Source organism: Triturus cristatus, chromosome 4_1, assembly GCF_964204655.1.
Source record: "Triturus cristatus chromosome 4_1, aTriCri1.1, whole genome shotgun sequence".
Lineage (NCBI taxonomy): Eukaryota > Metazoa > Chordata > Amphibia > Caudata > Salamandridae > Triturus > Triturus cristatus.
Window position 1 is genome coordinate 140032301 of NC_140585.1, and position 18741 is coordinate 140051041.

Below are 18741 nucleotides of genomic sequence, written 5' to 3' on the forward strand. Positions count from 1 at the left end.
GGTGAAGTATGATTGTTTTGGGCCAAATGATGGACGAAAAACATTTCTACATACCACTGCAATTTGGTATTTGGAAGGTACACCCAAACGTCCCTTTCAAGTACCATCAATTTAATATATCAGAAAAGGCCATTTTGTGTTCGAAAATGGCCTGAGTCTTCGAGCCAGCCTTTTTTCATCTGCAACGAGGGTTCATACATTTTGCACGTAGGCAGAGGTTTTAAGGAGAAATTAAATAGTTTCTACGTTGCACAAGAATGAAGTGCTTTAAACAAACACATATTTTGTATGCACAGAGGAGAGGAGGAATATATGTAAGACTGAGGACACAGGTTAAATGAGAAATAGATTGACTGCAGCGCTGCCGAGTATACTATGCCATTTCTTTAGTGCGCTACAAGGAAGCAACAAACTGTATAACAAAGTTTTCAATTGTTTTCATAGTGATTCTCTTTGCTTGAAGCTGTGAAAGGAAGAGCCGGATTCCAAAATAAATCAATGATGTTTCAGAAAGTTCCCACGCCCTGTGTAAAAATGCATTTATTCCCAGGTTTTGAGCAGTGACACTGTAATGCTAATAAAGTATAAGATCCAACTGAACACTGACTCTGTCAATGGTGATCCATAGGGACTTTATGAAAGATCCCAGCTACAAACACCAAAACCAAAATAGGTTTAGGGGACACCCGGATTTGAACCAGGGACCTCTTGATCTGCAGTCAAATGCTATACCACTGAGCTATATCCCCAACTGTTTTCAAAGATCAGAATGACAATATATCAGTACATCATGAAAGAGTGAGAGGCTCAAGCTCAGTTGGGCCACAAAGTACGAGCTTGAAACTGTGGAAAAGGAGAAGTAGTTCTTAATATTATTAATTAAAGGACAACAGGATCATTTAAAAAACAAAATGTATATGTTTAATTGTTATTTTATTTGAATAGGCAGTGGTCCATAGGACCAATATCTGTAATTAAAATGTTTGTTTTGAAACATTCTCAAAGGGGAAGAGGTTTTTACGAGACTACTTATCTTTGTGGATTGATTACCACAATCACTGATATGGTGGTGAAGTATGATTGTTTTAGGCCAAATTACGGTGAAAAAACATTTCTGCATACCACTACAATTTGGTATTTGAAGGTACAACCAAACACCCCTTTCATGTACCTTCGATTTAATACATCAGAAAAAGCTATTTTGTGTTCGCAAATGGCCTGGTTTCTCAGACCAGCCTGCTTGCACCTGCAACTAGGGTTCGTACATCTTGTACGTGGGCAGCGTATTTTAGTAGAAAGTAAATAGATTATGCATTGCACAAAAATGAAGTGCTTCAAACAAACACATACTTTGTATGCACAGAGAAGAGGTGGAATACATGTAAGACTGAGGACACAGGTTAAATGAGGAATAGATTGACTGCATTGCTGCCCACTTTTCTATCCAATTTCTGTAGTGCGATTGAAGGAAGCACTAAACTGTAAAACAAAGTTGCCAATTGCTTTCATAGTCCATTCCCTTTGTTTGGTGCTGTGAAAGGAAGAGCCAGATTCCAAAATAAATCAATGCTTTTTCAGACATTTCCCATACGGAATACCGAGCCCTGTATAAAAATGCATTTACTCTCAGGTTTTGAGCAGTGACATTGTAATGCTGTTAAAGTGTAAGATCCAAGCGAACACTGACTCTGTCAATGATGATCCAAATGGGTTTTATGAAAAGTCCCAGCTACAAACACAAGAACCAAAACAGGCCAAGGGGACACCTGGATTTGAACCAGGGACCTCTTGATCTGCAGTCAAATGATCTACCACTGAGCTATATCCCCACCTGTTTGTGAGAGTCGGAATGAAAATATATCAGTACCTCATGAAAGAGTGTGAGCATCATGCTCAGTTGGGCCGGAAAGTACAAGCTTGAAACTGTGGAACAGGAGAAGTAGTTCTTAATATTATTTATTGAAGGAAAACGGGATCGTTTAAAAAAAATATTTATATGTTTCATTGTTATTTTATTTGAACAGGCAGTGGTCCATAGGACCAATGCCTGTACATAAAATGCTTGTTTTGAAACATTCTCAAAGGGGAAGAGGTTTTTACGGGACGCCTTATCCTTTCGCGGATTGGTTACCACAATCACCGAGATGGTGGTGAAGTATGATTGTTTTGGGCCAAATGATGGACGAAAAACATTTCTACATACCACTGCAATTTGGTATTTGGAAGGTACACCCAAACGTCCCTTTCAAGTACCATCAATTTAATATATCAGAAAAGGCCATTTTGTGTTCGAAAATGGCCTGAGTCTTCGAGCCAGCCTTTTTTCATCTGCAACGAGGGTTCATACATTTTGCACGTAGGCAGAGGTTTTAAGGAGAAATTAAATAGTTTCTACGTTGCACAAGAATGAAGTGCTTTAAACAAACACATATTTTGTATGCACAGAGGAGAGGAGGAATATATGTAAGACTGAGGACACAGGTTAAATGAGAAATAGATTGACTGCAGCGCTGCCGAGTATACTATGCCATTTCTTTAGTGCGCTACAAGGAAGCACCAAACTGTATAACAAAGTTTTCAATTGTTTTCATAGTGATTCTCTTTGCTTGAAGCTGTGAAAGGAAGAGCCGGATTCCAAAATAAATCAATGATGTTTCAGAAAGTTCCCACGCCCTGTGTAAAAATGCATTTATTCCCAGGTTTTGAGCAGTGACACTGTAATGCTAATAAAGTATAAGATCCAACTGAACACTGACTCTGTCAATGGTGATCCATAGGGACTTTATGAAAGATCCCAGCTACAAACACCAAAACCAAAATAGGTTTAGGGGACACCCGGATTTGAACCAGGGACCTCTTGATCTGCAGTCAAATGCTCTACCACTGAGCTATATCCCCAACTGTTTTCAAAGATCAGAATGACAATATATCAGTACATCATGAAAGAGTGAGAGGCTCAAGCTCAGTTGGGCCACAAAGTACGAGCTTGAAACTGTGGGAAAGGAGAAGTAGTTCTTAATATTATTAATTAAAGGAAAACAGGATCATTTAAAAAACAAAATGTATATGTTTAATTGTTATTTTATTTGAATAGGCAGTGGTCCATAGGACCAATATCTGTAATTAAAATGTTTGTTTTGAAACATTCTCAAAGGGGAAGAGGTTTTTACGAGACTACTTATCTTTGTGGATTGATTACCACAATCACTGATATGGTGGTGAAGTATGATTGTTTTGGGCCAAATTACGGTGAAAAAACATTTCTGCATACCACTACAATTTGGTATTTGAAGGTACATCCAAACACCCCTTGCATGTACCTTCGATTTAATACATCAGAAAAAGCTATTTTGTGTTCGCAAATGGCCTGGTTTCTCAGACCAGCCTGCTTGCACCTGCAACTAGGGTTCGTACATCTTGTACGTGGGCAGCGTATTTTAGTAGAAAGTAAATAGATTATGCATTGCACAAAAATGAAGTGCTTCAAACAAACACATACTTTGTATGCACAGAGAAGAGGTGGAATACATGTAAGACTGAGGACACAGGTTAAATGAGGAATAGATTGACTGCATTGCTGCCCACTTTTCTATGCAATTTCTGTAGTGCGATTGAAGGAAGCACTAAACTGTAAAACAAAGTTGCCAATTGCTTTCATAGTCCATTCCCTTTGTTTGGTGCTGTGAAAGGAAGAGCCAGATTCCAAAATAAATCAATGCTTTTTCAGACATTTCCCATACGGAATACCGAGCCCTGTATAAAAATGCATTTACTCTCAGGTTTTGAGCAGTGACATTGTAATGCTATTAAAGTGTAAGATCCAAGCGAACACTGTCTCTGTCAATGATGATCCAAAGGGGTTTTATGAAAAGTCCCAGCTACAAACACAAGAACCAAAACAGGCCAAGGGGACACCTGGATTTGAACCAGGGACCTCTTGATCTGCAGTCAAATGCTCTACCACTGAGCTATATCCCCACCTGTTTGTGAGAGTCGGAATGAAAATATATCAGTACCTCATGAAAGAGTGTGAGCATCATGCTCAGTTGGGCCGGAAAGTACAAGCTTGAAACTGTGGAACAGGAGAAGTAGTTCTTAATATTATTTATTGAAGGAAAACGGGATTGTTTAAAAAAAATATTTATATGTTTCATTGTTATTTTATTTGAACAGGCAGTGGTCCATAGGACCAATGCCTGTACATAAAATGCTTGTTTTGAAACATTCTCAAAGGGGAAGAGGTTTTTACGGGACGCCTTATCCTTTCGCGGATTGGTTACCACAATCACCGAGATGGTGGTGAAGTATGATTGTTTTGGGCCAAATGATGGACGAAAAACATTTCTACATACCACTGCAATTTGGTATTTGGAAGGTACACCCAAACGTCCCTTTCAAGTACCATCAATTTAATATATCAGAAAAGGCCATTTTGTGTTCGAAAATGGCCTGAGTCTTCGAGCCAGCCTTTTTTCATCTGCAACGAGGGTTCATACATTTTGCACGTAGGCAGAGGTTTTAAGGAGAAATTAAATAGTTTCTACGTTGCACAAGAATGAAGTGCTTTAAACAAACACATATTTTGTATGCACAGAGGAGAGGAGGAATATATGTAAGACTGAGGACACAGGTTAAATGAGAAATAGATTGACTGCAGCGCTGCCGAGTATACTATGCCATTTCTTTAGTGCGCTACAAGGAAGCACCAAACTGTATAACAAAGTTTTCAATTGTTTTCATAGTGATTCTCTTTGCTTGAAGCTGTGAAAGGAAGAGCCGGATTCCAAAATAAATCAATGATGTTTCAGAAAGTTCCCACGCCCTGTGTAAAAATGCATTTATTCCCAGGTTTTGAGCAGTGACACTGTAATGCTAATAAAGTATAAGATCCAACTGAACACTGACTCTGTCAATGGTGATCCAAAGGGACTTTATGAAAGATCCCAGCTACAAACACCAAAACCAAAATAGGTTTAGGGGACACCCGGATTTGAACCAGGGACCTCTTGATCTGCAGTCAAATGCTCTACCACTGAGCTATATCCCCAACTGTTTTCAAAGATCAGAATGACAATATATCAGTACATCATGAAAGAGTGAGAGGCTCAAGCTCAGTTGGGCCACAAAGTACGAGCTTGAAACTGTGGAAAAGGAGAAGTAGTTCTTAATATTATTAATTAAAGGAAAACAGGATCATTTAAAAAACAAAATGTATATGTTTAATTGTTATTTTATTTGAATAGGCAGTGGTCCATAGGACCAATATCTGTAATTAAAATGTTTGTTTTGAAACATTCTCAAAGGGGAAGAGGTTTTTACGAGACTACTTATCTTTGTGGATTGATTACCACAATCACTGATATGGTGGTGAAGTATGATTGTTTTGGGCCAAATTACGGTGAAAAAACATTTCTGCATACCACTACAATTTGGTATTTGAAGGTACAACCAAACACCCCTTTCATGTACCTTCGATTTAATACATCAGAAAAAGCTATTTTGTGTTCGCAAATGGCCTGGTTTCTTAGACCAGCCTGCTTGAACCTGCAACTAGGGTTCGTACATCTTGTACGTGGGCAGCGTATTTTAGTAGAAAGTAAATAGATTATGCATTGCACAAAAATGAAGTGCTTCAAACAAACACATACTTTGTATGCACAGAGAAGAGGTGGAATACATGTAAGACTGAGGACACAGGATAAATGAGGAATAGATTGACTGCATTGCTGCCCACTTTTCTATGCAATTTCTGTAGTGCGATCGAAGGAAGCACTAAACTGTAAAACAAAGTTGCCAATTGCTTTCATAGTCCATTCCCTTTGTTTGGTGCTGTGAAAGGAAGAGCCAGATTCCAAAATAAATCAATGCTTTTTCAGACATTTCCCATACGGAATACCGAGCCCTGTATAAAAATGCATTTACTCTCAGGTTTTGAGCAGTGACATTGTAATGCTATTAAAGTGTAAGATCCAAGCGAACACTGACTCTGTCAATGATGATCCAAAGGGGTTTTATGAAAAGTCCCAGCTACAAACACAAGAACCAAAACAGGCCAAGGGGACACCTGGATTTGAACCAGGGACCTCTTGATCTGCAGTCAAATGCTCTACCACTGAGCTATATCCCCACCTGTTTGTGAGAGTCGGAATGAAAATATATCAGTACCTCATGAAAGAGTGTGAGCATCATGCTCAGTTGGGCCGGAAAGTACAAGCTTGAAACTGTGGAACAGGAGAAGTAGTTCTTAATATTATTTATTGAAGGAAAACGGGATCGTTTAAAAAAAATATTTATATGTTTCATTGTTATTTTATTTGAACAGGCAGTGGTCCATAGGACCAATGCCTGTACATAAAATGCTTGTTTTGAAACATTCTCAAAGGGGAAGAGGTTTTTACGGGACGCCTTATCCTTTCGCGGATTGGTTACCACAATCACCGAGATGGTGGTGAAGTATGATTGTTTTGGGCCAAATGATGGACGAAAAACATTTCTACATACCACTGCAATTTGGTATTTGGAAGGTACACCCAAACGTCCCTTTCAAGTACCATCAATTTAATATATCAGAAAAGGCCATTTTGTGTTCGAAAATGGCCTGAGTCTTCGAGCCAGCCTTTTTTCATCTGCAACGAGGGTTCATACATTTTGCACGTAGGCAGAGGTTTTAAGGAGAAATTAAATAGTTTCTAGGTTGCACAAGAATGAAGTGCTTTAAACAAACACATATTTTGTATGCACAGAGGAGAGGAGGAATATATGTAAGACTGAGGACACAGGTTAAATGAGAAATAGATTGACTGCAGCGCTGCCGAGTATACTATGCCATTTCTTTAGTGCGCTACAAGGAAGCACCAAACTGTATAACAAAGTTTTCAATTGTTTTCATAGTGATTCTCTTTGCTTGAAGCTGTGAAAGGAAGAGCCGGATTCCAAAATAAATCAATGATGTTTCAGAAAGTTCCCACGCCCTGTGTAAAAATGCATTTATTCCCAGGTTTTGAGCAGTGACACTGTAATGCTAATAAAGTATAAGATCCAACTGAACACTGACTCTGTCAATGGTGATCCATAGGGACTTTATGAAAGATCCCAGCTACAAACACCAAAACCAAAATAGGTTTAGGGGACACACGGATTTGAACCAGGGACCTCTTGATCTGCAGTCAAATGCTCTACCACTGAGCTATATCCCCAACTGTTTTCAAAGATCAGAATGACAATATATCAGTACATCATGAAAGAGTGAGAGGCTCAAGCTCAGTTGGGCCACAAAGTACGAGCTTGAAACTGTGGAAAAGGAGAAGTAGTTCTTAATATTATTAATTAAAGGAAAACAGGATCATTTAAAAAACAAAATGTATATGTTTAATTGTTATTTTATTTGAATAGGCAGTGGTCCATAGGACCAATATCTCTAATTAAAATGTTTGTTTTGAAACATTCTCAAAGGGGAAGAGGTTTTTACGAGACTACTTATCTTTGTGGATTGATTACCACAATCACTGATATGGTGGTGAAGTATGATTGTTTTGGGCCAAATTACGGTGAAAAAACATTTCTGCATACCACTACAATTTGGTATTTGAAGGTACAACCAAACACCCCTTTCATGTACCTTCGATTTAATACATCAGAAAAAGCTATTTTGTGTTCGCAAATGGCCTGGTTTCTCAGACCAGCCTGCTTGCACCTGCAACTAGGGTTCGTACATCTTGTACGTGGGCAGCGTATTTTAGTAGAAAGTAAATAGATTATGCATTGCACAAAAATGAAGTGCTTCAAACAAACACATACTTTGTATGCACAGAGAAGAGGTGGAATACATGTAAGACTGAGGACACAGGATAAATGAGGAATAGATTGACTGCATTGCTGCCCACTTTTCTATGCAATTTCTGTAGTGCGATTGAAGGAAGCACTAAACTGTAAAACAAAGTTGCCAATTGCTTTCATAGTCCATTCCCTTTGTTTGGTGCTGTGAAAGGAAGAGCCAGATTCCAAAATAAATCAATGCTTTTTCAGACATTTCCCATACGGAATACCGAGCCCTGTATAAAAATGCATTTACTCTCAGGTTTTGAGCAGTGACATTGTAATGCTATTAAAGTGTAAGATCCAAGCGAACACTGACTCTGTCAATGATGATCCAAAGGGGTTTTATGAAAAGTCCCAGCTACAAACACAAGAACCAAAACAGGCCAAGGGGACACCTGGATTTGAACCAGGGACCTCTTGATCTGCAGTCAAATGCTCTACCACTGAGCTATATCCCCACCTGTTTGTGAGAGTCGGAATGAAAATATATCAGTACCTCATGAAAGAGTGTGAGCATCATGCTCAGTTGGGCCGGAAAGTACAAGCTTGAAACTGTGGAACAGGAGAAGTAGTTCTTAATATTATTTATTGAAGGAAAACGGGATCGTTTAAAAAAAATATTTATATGTTTCATTGTTATTTTATTTGAACAGGCAGTGGTCCATAGGACCAATGCCTGTACATAAAATGCTTGTTTTGAAACATTCTCAAAGGGGAAGAGGTTTTTACGGGACGCCTTATCCTTTCGCGGATTGGTTACCACAATCACCGAGATGGTGGTGAAGTATGATTGTTTTGGGCCAAATGATGGACGAAAAACATTTCTACATACCACTGCAATTTGGTATTTGGAAGGTACACCCAAACGTCCCTTTCAAGTACCATCAATTTAATATATCAGAAAAGGCCATTTTGTGTTCGAAAATGGCCTGAGTCTTCGAGCCAGCCTTTTTTCATCTGCAACGAGGGTTCATACATTTTGCACGTAGGCAGAGGTTTTAAGGAGAAATTAAATAGTTTCTACGTTGCACAAGAATGAAGTGCTTTAAACAAACACATATTTTGTATGCACAGAGGAGAGGAGGAATATATGTAAGACTGAGGACACAGGTTAAATGAGAAATAGATTGACTGCAGCGCTGCCGAGTATACTATGCCATTTCTTTAGTGCGCTACAAGGAAGCACAAAACTGTATAACAAAGTTTTCAATTGTTTTCATAGTGATTCTCTTTGCTTGAAGCTGTGAAAGGAAGAGCCGGATTCCAAAATAAATCAATGATGTTTCAGAAAGTTCCCACGCCCTGTGTAAAAATGCATTTATTCCCAGGTTTTGAGCAGTGACACTGTAATGCTAATAAAGTATAAGATCCAACTGAACACTGACTCTGTCAATGGTGATCCATAGGGACTTTATGAAAGATCCCAGCTGCAAACACCAAAACCAAAATAGGTTTAGGGGACACCCGGATTTGAACCAGGGACCACTTGATTTGCAGTCAAATGCTCTACCACTGAGCTATATCCCCAACTGTTTTCAAAGATCAGAATGACAATATATCAGTACATCATGAAAGAGTGAGAGGCTCAAGCTCAGTTGGGCCACAAAGTACGAGCTTGAAACTGTGGAAAAGGAGAAGTAGTTCTTAATATTATTAATTAAAGGAAAACAGGATCATTTAAAAAACAAAATGTATATGTTTAATTGTTATTTTATTTGAATAGGCAGTGGTCCATAGGACCAATATCTCTAATTAAAATGTTTGTTTTGAAACATTCTCAAAGGGGAAGAGGTTTTTACGAGACTACTTATCTTTGTGGATTGATTACCACAATCACTGATATGGTGGTGAAGTATGATTGTTTTGGGCCAAATTACGGTGAAAAAACATTTCTGCATACCACTACAATTTGGTATTTGAAGGTACAACCAAACACCCCTTTCATGTACCTTCGATTTAATACATCAGAAAAAGCTATTTTGTGTTCGCAAATGGCCTGGTTTCTCAGACCAGCCTGCTTGCACCTGCAACTAGGGTTCGTACATCTTGTACGTGGGCAGCGTATTTTAGTAGAAAGTAAATAGATTATGCATTGCACAAAAATGAACAAACACATACTTTGTATGCACAGAGAAGAGGTGGAATACATGTAAGACTGAGGACACAGGTTAAATGAGGAATAGATTGACTGCATTGCTGCCCACTTTTCTATGCAATTTCTGTAGTGCGATTGAAGGAAGCACTAAACTGTAAAACAAAGTTGCCAATTGCTTTCATAGTCCATTCCCTTTGTTTGGTGCTGTGAAAGGAAGAGCCAGATTCCAAAATAAATCAATGCTTTTTCAGACATTTCCCATACGGAATACCGAGCCCTGTATAAAAATGCATTTACTCTCAGGTTTTGAGCAGTGACATTGTAATGCTGTTAAAGTGTAAGATCCAAGCGAACACTGACTCTGTCAATGATGATCCAAAGGGGTTTTATGAAAAGTCCCAGCTACAAACACAAGAACCAAAACAGGCCAAGGGGACACCTGGATTTGAACCAGGGACCTCTTGATCTGCAGTCAAATGCTCTACCACTGAGCTATATCCCCACCTGTTTGTGAGAGTCGGAATGAAAATATATCAGTACCTCATGAAAGAGTGTGAGCATCATGCTCAGTTGGGCCGGAAAGTACAAGCTTGAAACTGTGGAACAGGAGAAGTAGTTCTTAATATTATTTATTGAAGGAAAACGGGATCGTTTAAAAAAAATATTTATATGTTTCATTGTTATTTTATTTGAACAGGCAGTGGTCCATAGGGCCAATGCCTCTACATAAAATGCTTGTTTTGAAACATTCTCAAAGGGGAAGAGGTTTTTACGGGATGCCTTATCCTTTCGCGGATTGGTTACCACAATCACCGAGATGGTGGTGAAGTATGATTGTTTTGGGCCAAATGATGGACGAAAAACATTTCTACATACCACTGCAATTTGGTATTTGGAAGGTACACCCAAACGTCCCTTTCAAGTACCATCAATTTAATATATCAGAAAAGGCCATTTTGTGTTCGAAAATGGCCTGAGTCTTCGAGCCAGCATTTTTTCATCTGCAACGAGGGTTCATACATTTTGCACGTAGGCAGAGGTTTTAAGGAGAAATTAAATAGTTTCTACGTTGCACAAGAATGAAGTGCTTTAAACAAACACATATTTTGTATGCACAGAGGAGAGGAGGAATATATGTAAGACTGAGGAAAAAGGTTAAATGAGAAATAGATTGACTGCAGCGCTGCGAGTATACTATGCCATTTCTTTAGTGCGCTACAAGGAAACACCAAACTGTATAACAAAGTTTTCAATTGCTTTCATAGTCATTCTCTTTGTTTGAAGCTGTGAAAGGAAGAGCCGGATTCCAAAATAAATCAATGATGTTTCAGAAAGTTCCCACGCCCGGTGTTAAAATGCATTTATTCCCAGGTTTTGAGCAGTGACACTGTAATGCTAATAAAGTATAAGATCCAACTGAACACTGACTCTGTCAATGGTGATCCAAAGGGACTTTATGAAAGATCCTAGCTACAAACACCAGAACCAAAATAGGTTTAGGGGACACCCGGATTTGAACCAGGGACCTCTTGAACTGCAGTCAAATGCTCTACCACTGAGCTATATCCCCAACTGTTTTCAAAGATCAGAATGACAGTATAACAGTACATCATGAAAGAGTGAGAGGCTCAAGCTCAGTTGGGCCACAAAGTACGAGCTTGAAACTGTGGAAAAGGAGAAGTAGTTCTTAATATTATTAATTAAAGGAAAACAGGATCATTTAAAAAACAAAATGTATATGTTTAATTGTTATTTTATTTGAATAGGCAGTGGTCCATAGGACCAATATCTGTAATTAAAATGTTTGTTTTGAAACATTCTCAAAGAGGAACAGGTTTTTACGAGACTACTTATCTTTGTGGAATGATTACCACAATCACTGATATGGTACTGAAGTATGATTGTTTTGGGCCAAATTACGGTGAAAAAACATTTCTACATACCACTACAATTTGGTATTTGAAGGTACAACCAAACACCCATTTCATGTACCTTCGATTTAATACATCAGAAAAAGCAATTTTGTGTTCACAAATGGCCTGGTTTCTCAGACCAGCCTGCTTGCACCTGCAACTAGGGTTCATACATCTTGTACGTGGGCAGCGTTTTTTAGTAGAAAGTAAATAGATTATGCATTGCACAAAAATGAAGTGCTTCAAACAAACACATACTTTGTATGCACAGAGAAGAGGTGGAATACATGTAAGACTGAGGACACAGGTTAAATGAGGAATAGATTGACTGCATTTCTGCCCACTTTTCTATGCAATTTCTGTAGTGCAATCGAAGGAAGCACCAAACTGTAAAACAAAGTTGTCAATTGCTTTCATAGTCCATTCCCTTTGTTTGGTGCTGTGAAAGGAAGAGCCAGATTCCAAAATAAATCAATGCTTTTTCAGACATTTCCCATACGAAATACCGAGCCCTGTATAAAAATGCATTTACTCTCAGGTTTTGAGCAGTGACATTGTAATGCTATTAAAGTGTAAGATCCAAGCGAACACTGACTCTGTCAATGATGATCCAAAGGAGTTTTATGAAAAGTCCCAGCTACAAACACAAGAACCAAAACAGGCCAAGGGGACACCTGGATTTGAACCAGGGACCTCTTGATCTGCAGTCAAATGCTCTACCACTGAGCTATATCCCCACCTGTTTGTGAGAGTCGGAATGAAAATATATCAGTACCTCATGAAAGAGTGTGAGCATCATGCTCAGTTGGGCCGGAAAGTACAAGCTTGAAACTGTGGAACAGGAGAAGTAGTTCTTAATATTATTTATTGAAGGAAAACGGGATCGTTTAAAAAAAATATTTATATGTTTCATTGTTATTTTATTTGAACAGGCAGTGGTCCATAGGACCAATGCCTGTACATAAAATGCTTGTTTTGAAACATTCTCAAAGGGGAAGAGGTTTTTACGGGACGCCTTATCCTTTCGCGGATTGGTTACCACAATCACCGAGATGGTGGTGAAGTATGATTGTTTTGGGCCAAATGATGGACGAAAAACATTTCTACATACCACTGCAATTTGGTATTTGGAAGGTACACCCAAACGTCCCTTTCAAGTACCATCAATTTAATATATCAGAAAAGGCCATTTTTTGTTCGAAAATGGCCTGAGTCTTCGAGCCAGCCTTTTTTCATCTGCAACGAGGGTTCATACATTTTGCACGTAGGCAGAGGTTTTAAGGAGAAATTAAATAGTTTCTACGTTGCACAAGAATGAAGTGCTTTAAACAAACACATATTTTGTATGCACAGAGGAGAGGAGGAATATATGTAAGACTGAGGACACAGGTTAAATGAGAAATAGATTGACTGCAGCGCTGCTGAGTATACTATGCCATTTCTTTAATGCGCTACAAGGAAGCACCAAACTGTATAACAAAGTTTTCAATTGTTTTCATAGTGATTCTCTTTGCTTGAAGCTGTGAAAGGAAGAGCCGGATTCCAAAATAAATCAATGATGTTTCAGAAAGTTCCCACGCCCTGTGTAAAAATGCATTTATTCCCAGGTTTTGAGCAGTGACACTGTAATGCTAATAAAGTATAAGATCCAACTGAACACTGACTCTGTCAATGGTGATCCATAGGGACTTTATGAAAGATCCCAGCTACAAACACCAAAACCAAAATAGGTTTAGGGGACACCCGGATTTGAACCAGGGACCTCTTGATCTGCAGTCAAATGCTCTACCACTAAGCTATATCCCCAACTGTTTTCACAGATCAGAATGACAATATATCAGTACATCATGAAAGAGTGAGAGGCTCAAGCTCAGTTGGGCCACAAAGTACGAGCTTGAAACTGTGGAAAAGGAGAAGTAGTTCTTAATATTATTAATTAAAGGAAAACAGGATCATTTAAAAAACAAAATGTATATGTTTAATTGTTATTTTATTTGAATAGGCAGTGGTCCATAGGACCAATATCTGTAATTAAAATGTTTGTTTTGAAACATTCTCAAAGGGGAAGAGGTTTTTACGAGACTACTTATCTTTGTGGATTGATTACCACAATCACTGATATGGTGGTGAAGTATGATTGTTTTGGGCCAAATTACGGTGAAAAAACATTTCTGCATACCACTACAATTTGGTATTTGAAGGTACAACCAAACACCCCTTTCATGTACCTTCGATTTAATACATCAGAAAAAGCTATTTTGTGTTCGCAAATGGCCTGGTTTCTCAGACCAGCCTGCTTGCACCTGCAACTAGGGTTCGTACATCTTGTACGTGGGCAGCGTATTTTAGTAGAAAGTAAATAGATTATGCATTGCACAAAAATGAAGTGCTTCAAACAAACACATACTTTGTATGCACAGAGAAGAGGTGGAATACATGTAAGACTGAGGACACAGGTTAAATGAGGAATAGATTGACTGCATTGCTGCCCACTTTTCTATGCAATTTCTGTAGTGCGATTGAAGGAAGCACTAAACTGTAAAACAAAGTTGCCAATTGCTTTCATAGTCCATTCCCTTTGTTTGGTGCTGTGAAAGGAAGAGCCAGATTCCAAAATAAATCAATGCTTTTTCAGACATTTCCCATACGGAATACCGAGCCCTGTATAAAATGCATTTACTCTCAGGTTTTGAGCAGTGACATTGTAATGCTGTTAAAGTGTAAGATCCAAGCGAACACTGACTCTGTCAATGATGATCCAAAGGGGTTTTATGAAAAGTCCCAGCTACAAACACAAGAACCAAATCAGGCCAAGGGGACACCTGGATTTGAACCAGGGACCTCTTGATCTGCAGTCAAATGCTCTACCACTGAGCTATATCCCCACCTGTTTGTGAGAGTCGGAATGAAAATATATCAGTACCTCATGAAAGAGTGTGAGCATCATGCTCAGTTGGGCCGGAAAGGACAAGCTTAAAACTGTGGAACAGGAGAAGTAGTTCTTAATATTATTTATTGAAGGAAAACGGGATCGTTTAAAAAAAATATTTATATGTTTCATTGTTATTTTATTTGAACAGGCAGTGGTCCATAGGACCAATGCCTGTACATAAAATGCTTGTTTTGAAACATTCGCAAAGGGGAAGAGGTTTTTACGGGACGCCTTATCCTTTTGCGGATTGATTACCACAATCACCGAGATGGTGGTGAAGTATGATTGTTTTGGGCCAAATGATGGACGAAAAACATTTCTACATACCACTGCAATTTGGTATTTGGAAGGTACACCCAAACGTCCCTTTCAAGTACCATCAATTTAATATATCAGAAAAGGCCATTTTGTGTTCGAAAATGGCCTGAGTCTTCGAGCCAGCCTTTTTTCATCTGCAACGAGGGTTCATACATTTTGCACGTAGGCAGAGGTTTTAAGGAGAAATTAAAAAGTTTCTACGTTGCACAAGAATGAAGTGCTTTAAACAAACACATATTTTGTATGCACAGAGGAGAGGAGGAATATATGTAAGACTGAGGACACAGGTTAAATGAGAAATAGATTGACTGCAGCGCTGCCGAGTATACTATGCCATTTCTTTAGTGCGCTACAAGGAAGCACCAAACTGTATAACAAAGTTTTCAATTGTTTTCATAGTGATTCTCTTTGCTTGAAGCTGTGAAAGGAAGAGCCGGATTCCAAAATAAATCAATGATGTTTCAGAAAGTTCCCACGCCCTGTGTAAAAATGCATTTATTCCCAGGTTTTGAGCAGTGACACTGTAATGCTAATAAAGTATAAGATCCAACTGAACACTGACTCTGTCAATGGTGATCCATAGGGACTTTATGAAAGATCCCAGCTGCAAACACCAAAACCAAAATAGGTTTAGGGGACACCCGGATTTGAACCAGGGACCACTTGATCTGCAGTCAAATGCTCTACCACTGAGCTATATCCCCAACTGTTTTCAAAGATCAGAATGACAATATATCAGTACATCATGAAAGAGTGAGAGGCTCAAGCTCAGTTGGGCCACAAAGTACGAGCTTGAAACTGTGGAAAAGGAGAAGTAGTTCTTAATATTATTAATTAAAGGAAAACAGGATCATTTAAAAAACAAAATGTATATGTTTAATTGTTATATTATTTGAATAGGCAGTGGTCCATAGGACCAATATCTCTAATTAAAATGTTTGTTTTGAAACATTCTCAAAGGGGAAGAGGTTTTTACGAGACTACTTATCTTTGTGGATTGATTACCACAATCACTGATATGGTGGTGAAGTATGATTGTTTTGGGCCAAATTACGGTGAAAAAACATTTCTGCATACCACTACAATTTGGTATTTGAAGGTACAACCAAACACCCCTTTCATGTATCTTCGATTTAATACATCAGAAAAAGCTATTTTGTGTTCGCAAATGGCCTGGTTCCTCAGACCAGCCTGCTTGCACCTGCAACTAGGGTTCGTACATCTTGTACGTGGGCAGCGTATTTTAGTAGAAAGTAAATAGATTATGCATTGCACAAAAATGAAGTGCTTCAAACAAACACATACTTTGTATGCACAGAGAAGAGGTGGAATACATGTAAGACTGAGGACACAGGATAAATGAGGAATAGATTGACTGCATTGCTGCCCACTTTTCTATGCAATTTCTGTAGTGCGATCGAAGGAAGCACTAAACTGTAAAACAAAGTTGCCAATTGCTTTCATAGTCCATTCCCTTTGTTTGGTGCTGTGAAAGGAAGAGCCAGATTCCAAAATAAATCAATGCTTTTTCAGACATTTCCCATACGGAATACCGAGCCCTGTATAAAAATGCATTTACTCTCAGGTTTTGAGCAGTGACATTGTAATGCTATTAAAGTGTAAGATCCAAGCGAACACTGACTCTGTCAATGATGATCCAAAGGGGTTTTATGAAAAGTCCCAGCTACAAACACAAGAACCAAAACAGGCCAAGGGGACACCTGGATTTGAACCAGGGACCTCTTGATCTGCAGTCAAATGCTCTACCACTGAGCTATATCCCCACCTGTTCGTGAGAGTCGGAATGAAAATATATCAGTACCTCATGAAAGAGTGTGAGCATCATGCTCAGTTGGGCCGGAAAGTACAAGCTTGAAACTGTGGAACAGGAGAAGTAGTTCTTAATATTATTTATTGAAGGAAAACGGGATCGTTTAAAAAAAATATTTATATGTTTCATTGTTATTTTATTTGAACAGGCAGTGGTCCATAGGACCAATGCCTGTACATAAAATGCTTGTTTTGAAACATTCTCAAAGGGGAAGAGGTTTTTACGGGACGCCTTATCCTTTCGCGGATTGGTTACCACAATCACCGAGATGGTGGTGAAGTATGATTGTTTTGGGCCAAATGATGGACGAAAAACATTTCTACATACCACTGCAATTTGGTATTTGGAAGGTACACCCAAACGTCCCTTTCAAGTACCATCAATTTAATATATCAGAAAAGGCCATTTTGTGTTCGAAAATGGCCTGAGTCTTCGAGCCAGCCTTTTTTCATCTGCAACGAGGGTTCATACATTTTGCACGTAGGCAGAGGTTTTAAGGAGAAATTAAATAGTTTCTAGGTTGCACAAGAATAAAGTGCTTTAAACAAACACATATTTTGTATGCACAGAGGAGAGGAGGAATATATGTAAGACTGAGGACACAGGTTAAATGAGAAATAGATTGACTGCAGCGCTGCCGAGTATACTATGCCATTTCTTTAGTGCGCTACAAGGAAGCACCAAACTGTATAACAAAGTTTTCAATTGTTTTCATAGTGATTCTCTTTGCTTGAAGCTGTGAAAGGAAGAGCCGGATTCCAAAATAAATCAATGATGTTTCAGAAAGTTCCCACGCCCTGTGTAAAAATGCATTTATTCCCAGGTTTTGAGCAGTGACACTGTAATGCTAATAAAGTATAAGATCCAACTGAACACTGACTCTGTCAATGGTGATCCATAGGGACTTTATGAAAGATCCCAGCTACAAACACCAAAACCAAAATAGGTTTAGGGGACACCCGGATTTGAACCAGGGACCTCTTGATCTGCAGTCAAATGCTCTACCACTGAGCTATATCCCCAACTGTTTTCAAAGATCAGAATGACAATATATCAGTACATCATGAAAGAGTGAGAGGCTCAAGCTCAGTTGGGCCACAAAGTACGAGCTTGAAACTGTGGAAAAGGAGAAGTAGTTCTTAATATTATTAATTAAAGGAAAACAGGATCATTTAAAAAACAAAATGTATATGTTTAATTGTTATTTTATTTGAATAGGCAGTGGTCCATAGGACCAATATCTCTAATTAAAATGTTTGTTTTGAAACATTCTCAAAGGGGAAGAGGTTTTTACGAGACTACTTATCTTTGTGGATTGATTACCACAATCACTGATATGGTGGTGAAGTATGATTGTTTTGGGCCAAATTACGGTGAAAAAACATTTCTGCATACCACTACAATTTGGTATTTGAAGGTACAACCAAACACCCCTTTCATGTACCTTCGATTTAATACATCAGAAAAAGCTATTTTGTGTTCGCAAATGGCCTGGTTTCTCAGACCAGCCTGCTTGCACCTGCAACTAGGGTTCGTACATCTTGTACGTGGGCAGCGTATTTTAGTAGAAAGTAAATAGATTATGCATTGCACAAAAATGAAGTGCTTCAAACAAACACATACTTTGTATGCACAGAGAAGAGGTGGAATACATGTAAGACTGAGGACACAGGATAAATGAGGAATAGATTGACTGCATTGCTGCCCACTTTTCTATGCAATTTCTGTAGTGCGATTGAAGGAAGCACTAAACTGTAAAACAAAGTTGCCAATTGCTTTCATAGTCCATTCCCTTTGTTTGGTGCTGTGAAAGGAAGAGCCAGATTCCAAAATA

At 38.6% G+C, this 18741-nt stretch overlaps 15 non-coding genes across 15 annotated transcripts; all 15 read right to left on the reverse strand.

Annotated features, from left to right (window-relative positions):
- Window positions 1-677: 677 nt before the first annotated feature.
- On the reverse strand, window positions 678-749 carry TRNAC-GCA (transfer RNA cysteine (anticodon GCA)). The gene has a single exon. It is a non-coding gene; the product is annotated as a tRNA-Cys (tRNA).
- A 2077-nt stretch (window positions 750-2826) lies between these two features.
- On the reverse strand, window positions 2827-2898 carry TRNAC-GCA (transfer RNA cysteine (anticodon GCA)). Its single transcript has one exon. It is a non-coding gene; the product is annotated as a tRNA-Cys (tRNA).
- A 1008-nt stretch (window positions 2899-3906) lies between these two features.
- On the reverse strand, window positions 3907-3978 carry TRNAC-GCA (transfer RNA cysteine (anticodon GCA)). Its single transcript has one exon. It is a non-coding gene; the product is annotated as a tRNA-Cys (tRNA).
- Window positions 3979-4975: 997 nt separating this feature from the next.
- On the reverse strand, window positions 4976-5047 carry TRNAC-GCA (transfer RNA cysteine (anticodon GCA)). The gene has a single exon. It is a non-coding gene; the product is annotated as a tRNA-Cys (tRNA).
- A 1008-nt stretch (window positions 5048-6055) lies between these two features.
- TRNAC-GCA (transfer RNA cysteine (anticodon GCA)) lies at window positions 6056-6127 on the reverse strand. Its single transcript has one exon. It is a non-coding gene; the product is annotated as a tRNA-Cys (tRNA).
- A 2077-nt stretch (window positions 6128-8204) lies between these two features.
- On the reverse strand, window positions 8205-8276 carry TRNAC-GCA (transfer RNA cysteine (anticodon GCA)). The gene has a single exon. It is a non-coding gene; the product is annotated as a tRNA-Cys (tRNA).
- A 997-nt stretch (window positions 8277-9273) lies between these two features.
- Window positions 9274-9345, reverse strand: TRNAC-GCA (transfer RNA cysteine (anticodon GCA)). The gene has a single exon. It is a non-coding gene; the product is annotated as a tRNA-Cys (tRNA).
- A 998-nt stretch (window positions 9346-10343) lies between these two features.
- Window positions 10344-10415, reverse strand: TRNAC-GCA (transfer RNA cysteine (anticodon GCA)). Its single transcript has one exon. It is a non-coding gene; the product is annotated as a tRNA-Cys (tRNA).
- A 996-nt stretch (window positions 10416-11411) lies between these two features.
- TRNAC-GCA (transfer RNA cysteine (anticodon GCA)) lies at window positions 11412-11483 on the reverse strand. The gene has a single exon. It is a non-coding gene; the product is annotated as a tRNA-Cys (tRNA).
- Window positions 11484-12491: 1008 nt separating this feature from the next.
- On the reverse strand, window positions 12492-12563 carry TRNAC-GCA (transfer RNA cysteine (anticodon GCA)). The gene has a single exon. It is a non-coding gene; the product is annotated as a tRNA-Cys (tRNA).
- A 997-nt stretch (window positions 12564-13560) lies between these two features.
- TRNAC-GCA (transfer RNA cysteine (anticodon GCA)) lies at window positions 13561-13632 on the reverse strand. Its single transcript has one exon. It is a non-coding gene; the product is annotated as a tRNA-Cys (tRNA).
- Window positions 13633-14639: 1007 nt separating this feature from the next.
- Window positions 14640-14711, reverse strand: TRNAC-GCA (transfer RNA cysteine (anticodon GCA)). The gene has a single exon. It is a non-coding gene; the product is annotated as a tRNA-Cys (tRNA).
- Window positions 14712-15708: 997 nt separating this feature from the next.
- On the reverse strand, window positions 15709-15780 carry TRNAC-GCA (transfer RNA cysteine (anticodon GCA)). The gene has a single exon. It is a non-coding gene; the product is annotated as a tRNA-Cys (tRNA).
- Window positions 15781-16788: 1008 nt separating this feature from the next.
- TRNAC-GCA (transfer RNA cysteine (anticodon GCA)) lies at window positions 16789-16860 on the reverse strand. Its single transcript has one exon. It is a non-coding gene; the product is annotated as a tRNA-Cys (tRNA).
- A 997-nt stretch (window positions 16861-17857) lies between these two features.
- Window positions 17858-17929, reverse strand: TRNAC-GCA (transfer RNA cysteine (anticodon GCA)). The gene has a single exon. It is a non-coding gene; the product is annotated as a tRNA-Cys (tRNA).
- Window positions 17930-18741: the final 812 nt, after the last annotated feature.